Raw genomic sequence first — 6,131 nt, 5'->3', positions numbered from 1 at the left:
TGTACATTATTACTACTGGAATTGAAATACACATTATTAGATTCCCTTTGCAGAGTATTAAATGTGTTTTGTTTACAATTTTTTTTTTTTTTTATGAAACTATATCTAATCTTCATTTAATTTTAAATATAACAAATTTAATTTTGTAAAAAGATACCTGACATTATCGTTTTTTACTTTTTTATTGGAATAACCCTATAGAATTTGAAAAGGCAAAAGCTTACTGTGTGAAGGTTTCCTTGGTGGCATACTTTCTCAAGATTACTTATGCAGGTTATTTGCTTACTAATTTCATGTGGAGATAAGGAGATACTAAAACTAACATCTGATTTTTTTTTTTTTTTTTAGGTGAGGAAACCCTCCTATGAACGAGTACATTGGTAACATCTGATTCTTTTTATTGTAGAAAACAGTGAATCAAAATTACTCCAAAGAATGCAGAGAACATCGCATCAAGAGTTCTAAAAACTAAAAGAAACAAAGATTCACAATTGGAACAAAGCAACTCAGAGTTCTAATAATGCAACCCATAAGCCATTTCGTACAAACCATGAGTTGTTTGGTAATATCATAATAATTATGAATTGTAATTAACTGTAGTTCTACTATTATATGGAACAAAAAAAACTATTTGAGCCGTTCAAAAAAAAACTATTATATGGAACAAAGCAGTAAATTTTCTAACTTTATGATTTACTATCTACCTATTATTGTGTGTCACACTGTCACCTATAGATACATGTTATTGCATAGATTGAAGGTACAAATGTTAACCCTTTTTTTTTTTTTTGTACGTATTTCATTTAAACTACCCCATGAATTCACGGGTCTTTAAACTAGTATTTAATATAAATTTAAAATTTGATTATCACAGAAAAATGTACACGTATTCATTGAGCCAACTTTTGACGCTTTTAGAGGGTAATGGATTTTGATGCTTTTAAATGAGGAAAAGTAATTTTCAAGGTGAAAAAGTAATGGTTTCTGACTATTGAAAATGTTAGAAAGTAAAATAGTTTTTGACGCTCTCAAATGTTAGAAAGCATAACTGTTTTTGGCGATTTCAAATGTAAAAAACTTAATGATTGTTGGCGCTCGAAAGCATTAGAAAGTGATCAAACTTCCCGACGCCATTTTTTTCCACACTAGATTAAAGCGTCAACAAATTTATACTAAGCATTTTTAAGCGTTAGGAAATGATCTAAAAAGCGTCTAAAATTAAACGTTTTTTTGTAATGTATTTATGACAAGGAAAACGGTAATTGTGATGAAAATTGAAAGAGGGTGGTGAGAGAATAAATGTAGTTCATTTATTATGACCAAGTTAAGTGCTTCAATATGTTTGTAAAAACAACGAAAAGTTTCTTAGTCGGAATCCGTGATTTCACGGGACAGTAAACTAAATGACATTAACATTTACATTCAATTAATACCTAAAACATATCATTACATTATTTTGTTTAAACAAATTCATGATTTTACGGGTCATTTCACTAGTTATTTTAGTATAAGGTATGATACGATCCAACCTAAAGAATTAACAAAATATTAATCTCTCTCTTTTTCTGATAATAGCCGCACTAAACAGGAGCGAATAGCCGCACTAAACAGGAGCGAAGCTAGGAATTATGATTAAGGGTGGCATAAATTTACAGTGACATTGAAACACAAATCTTATACAGTACCTTTTATTAAAAAATATGTATATAAGAATAACTATAAAAAAGGAAATTAAGTGAATAATTAACTTACATAAACAATATAAGACTTACTATATCAAAATTTAAGATACATATAAATTCAATATCTACTTACATAATTTCTTATTTAACCTTAAATGGGTTTTTTCTTCTCTAAAATTTGTTTTCCAATGAAATATAAACAAATACTAGGTAATCATTAGTAAATTAGTAACTGAAGCTCCATGTTTATACGTTCACAAAATATTGTCAGATATATAATAAATATTTCTAAATTGGAGGGTCAAAATGAAGTATTAATACAACTTGAAGGGCTTTAAATGAAAAAGGTGTAAAGTCTTCTCCTTCCTCACCCACCCAAACAGATCTTCGTCCCAATATTACCTGTAATTAGGGGTGTTCGTCGGTTCGGTTTTCGGTTTGTTCGGTTTATTCGGTTCGGTGTATTCGGTTTTGAATTTTTTTGGGGCAAAACCGAAAACCGAACCGAAAACCGAATTCAAAGTTAAAACCGAACCGAACCGAAAACCGAATTCAAATTCGGATTCGGTTCGGTTTTCGGTTAAAACCGAATATTATGAAAAAACAGAGAACGATGGTAGTTTAATTGTGGCGTTACTAATGCCTTAGTTATTTATATCCTAAAACAATGACGTTCTATTAAATTATCAATAATTCGATGATTTATTAATATTTACAGCTTAATTATGACTTTTACCGCTTCTGTTATTAAGAAGAAGAACATAATAATTTGAGTAACATAATTATAATGTCAGTTACCAAATCGTCATATGGGTGAGAACATATTTTATTGATTGAATTCCAAATTATAATGACATTAAAACATAAATATACAAATTAAATATATAAAAATTTTGAATTCGGTTTTGAATTCGGTTTTCGGTTAAACCGAATTCAGAATTTCCAAAACCGAAAACCGAACCGAAAACCGAATTCAAATTCGGTTTCGGTTTGACTCGATCCGAAAACCGTTTTTCAAATTCGGTTTGGTTTTTTTCCGGTTTGGTTTCGGTTTGGTTTTCGGGTTCCACGGTTTCAAACCAAATACTGACCACCCCTACCTGTAATAGGACTTCAACTAAAAAATATTAAATCTAAATGACTAAATCTCCATTTTAATTCACCGATGCTCTCAATCAAAAGCCAAATATACTAACTCTTCCCCATAACAAGTCTCCAACTCTAAATCTACAGATCAACAGCTCCATTTATTTATATGGTAATTAAAGTACATACAAATCTTCTCTATCTCTTCTCTACATCTTACAAAGCGTGTGGGGTATTGCTGACGTGGCAATCAACCCATTAAATCAGGAACTCAGATCTGATGTGTAATTAGCTGAAATAATCTATATTAATAATCCTTAATTACAAAAATCTGCCACATGTACCAGTAAAATGACGGTTTAGAATAACTTCTATCCCCTAATTTATCCCCTGATGTTAAATCTTATCCCCTTCACGAGCTTTTCTCATCTACCTATCTTTTCATACCATCGGTCGGTAATCGTAAATCAGTATCGTCAACAATTTAACGAGAAATTCATAGCGATTGAAGTTTAAGTTCAGGTATGTCAACAATCGTAACCCCTCATCACCATCAAATTATGGTTTCAAATTAGGGTTGATTTCTAAGAATTACAAAAACAATATTTATTTTATTTTAACATTTTGATTAGCCGTTTAATTTTGTAAATAATCAACGGTGAATTTACAGATCGATTAATTTTGAGATGATCATCGATCGTTCCTGTTGCCGAACTTAAGTGCATCGTCGTCATCTACAATACGAAGAAACCGTTTAAGAATTTCGACGATACTTGGGTAAGTTGAAGTGGCACTCACAAAGTTGCATCACGACTATCTGTCTAAGGTTTGTTAAATTTGTCTTTTTTAGGATTTTTTTGTTGTCAATGACGTTTACTTTTCACTGAATCGCTGAATTTGGAAGTTCAATGTGTATCTTTGTTTTCGTCCATTATTTTTTCTCCATACGTTTGTTTGTAGGTGCAAGATTTTATGTTGTGCCTGCTTCATTCAGTGTATTTTTGTTTGAACTGCCTTTGTATTTACTTATTTGTCCAGTCGATTCATTGGCGATTCATGTTCCTTACTTTGCACCTCGCTCATATATTTTTTTTGTCTTTCCTACTAAGGGAGGTTGTCGCTGAAAAAATGCTTCGTTGCCATAAGGTATTAATATACAACTTCTTAACAATTGTTTGTTGTAGATGGTTTTTATATCCTTTGTGATTGTTTTGGCTACTTCACTAGCGTTCTATATTCGTTAACAACTATATGATCGTCGGCGTAAATCAATATCAATATTGCTGTTTTTTTTTTTTTTTGTTATTATTGTTTGGTTTACTACAATGATAGACGAAATAGGTAACCTGTAGTTAACTTATTATGTTATGATGATGTAAAGAGAAAAACGTAATTTGCAGTTAACTGGATTCATGGCCTGCCGAACACATTCACAGCAGAAGGCTTATAGACAGTGGTAAGTCAGCAGATTTGTTACTTTCACAGTTTCATATCATATAGAAATAATAGTTACTTTATTAGAGATATTACTACATTCATTAATTACTTTCGTACATATTGTACATGTACATAAATTGAATAGGTTATCCAAATCAATATCAATATAAAATTTGCTTAATCAAATTCTGATGAAATGAACTATCCAATGTATAACTTTGCAGCCCCAGTTTACGATTTTCATTCACCCACAGCACCACCACGGTACCATGTACCATCTCCTCCCCACCTGTATACAAATTCTACGCCAACATCTAAGATGTTTTGACATTGACCATTAACCATTTGGACACCAAGTTGCAGTAACGGGTCATGTGTCTCACTTTATATTATATCTTTATTTATTGTAATTATTGTGTTAGAGCAATCAATACATTATTATTAATTAATTGTAGGCTCAGTACAAATTGACCGACAATAATTAATTTTACGTAAAATTGCAAGATATCATTGGCTAAGGAGTTTGCATACTATTGGCAACAGTTTGCAGTTTCCTGACAACTGATTTCCCTTTTTCGTAAGTATAAGGTCATTATAGTAAGAATGAAAGTTTGGCTTGATGATAAATGGTATGTTGTCATTTTTGCATGTGAACCAATAATTGAATTATTACTATATTATCTAATAGACAAAAATGGTGAATACTATCTCTTTATACATGGCAATCGATTTTGCTAACAGGTTAGCAATCGCTGAATATATTGATTCAGACATTTTATACATGGCAATCGTTATTCCCTGAATATATCCTTCTATTTATTTTTCTTTTACAATGGAGATTTTGCAATTTAAAAGAGTTTCTAATATAGTTACATTTACAGTGGTGAAGGGTTATCTAAGGGAGCTTGCACTGCTTACCTACGAGCAATAATGATTGAAGGACGGAGGCAATTTTGAAGGTATGTTAGGTAATTATTAATGACTTTAGGTTGTAATATCTTATTATAGTTTGTGTAGGTAAGTTGCTACTGTTTAAAGCCAATTAAAAATGTATAGGTCGGGCTAAACGTTGAAACGGGTCAGTGTAAAACCAAATGATATGAAGTTGTACCCCTTTAATGTTTAGTTTGAAAGAGTCCTTGTGATGAAGACCTATAAACTTATTAAATGCTTGATTTTTCTACAATTTAAGGTGTTTGATTTATCGTATTTGACTATTTGATTTCGATAGATGTAATGTTTGTTTGATGAATGCTAAATTCCGGTTGCAAACAAGGTGTTTGATTAATTTCTTGAATGAATAGAGATAAAAGCTTTGAATCAACCACATAGCAATTTGGTTTTGATTAAGTTATTGAAGCAACTCCTTTTGTTAAGTCAATTTATTCTCTGTGATCACAGTTTAGCAGATCTTGCAAGATACTATATGCTTATACTGTAGTAACCAAACTTCTAACTCGCGGGTCACAACGCAAAAATGAGAATTCAAAATGTTGAATTCACTCACTAATATTTAGTTTGCAAATAGTCTTCCAAGCAAGCTTATATATATCTACTACTTATATTAATTACAGAAGCCTCAAAAGTTTCTAATTTTATCTACTTTTTTAACTTTAGGAGGTGCAATTACTTAAAGTGGGTTTTTATAATTTAATCGGTCACCATTTTATATTTCTTATTAAAGAATTCATGCTCACATTTTTGGTACTGTTATAAAAACTAGCACATGAAAGTTTGTTGCTTTTGAGGGCGTTTAGATGTATTTTTAAACATATATTTGTAAGTTTGCAAATTAAGAATGAGATTGAATAATCAATTGTTGTGAATAATCATTACTGATACTAATTAATTCTATGCATTTTTTCATACTTTTCTACTTATTCTGATAGTTGAAATTTCATTATAATTGAAGCAAGTTTGGATGAT

General features: G+C 30.7%; 1 long non-coding RNA gene across 7 annotated transcripts; it reads left to right on the top strand.

Moving 5' to 3' along the window:
- Positions 1 to 2,794: 2,794 nt before the first annotated feature.
- LOC139840266 (uncharacterized) lies at positions 2,795 to 5,449 on the top strand. Of its 7 annotated transcripts, none has more exons than XR_011757307.1 (5): positions 2,795 to 3,290; positions 3,439 to 3,914; positions 4,169 to 4,224; positions 4,710 to 4,782; positions 5,087 to 5,449. It is a non-coding gene; the product is annotated as an uncharacterized lncRNA (long non-coding RNA). The 7 variants fall into 7 exon arrangements; XR_011757308.1 differs by having other exon boundaries at positions 4,710 to 4,793; XR_011757304.1 differs by lacking the exon at positions 4,710 to 4,782.
- Positions 5,450 to 6,131: the final 682 nt, after the last annotated feature.

This window comes from Rutidosis leptorrhynchoides, chromosome 4 (genome assembly GCF_046630445.1).
Source record: "Rutidosis leptorrhynchoides isolate AG116_Rl617_1_P2 chromosome 4, CSIRO_AGI_Rlap_v1, whole genome shotgun sequence".
Taxonomy (NCBI): domain Eukaryota; kingdom Viridiplantae; phylum Streptophyta; class Magnoliopsida; order Asterales; family Asteraceae; genus Rutidosis; species Rutidosis leptorrhynchoides.
This window is presented reverse-complemented; position numbering and strand designations above follow the sequence as displayed.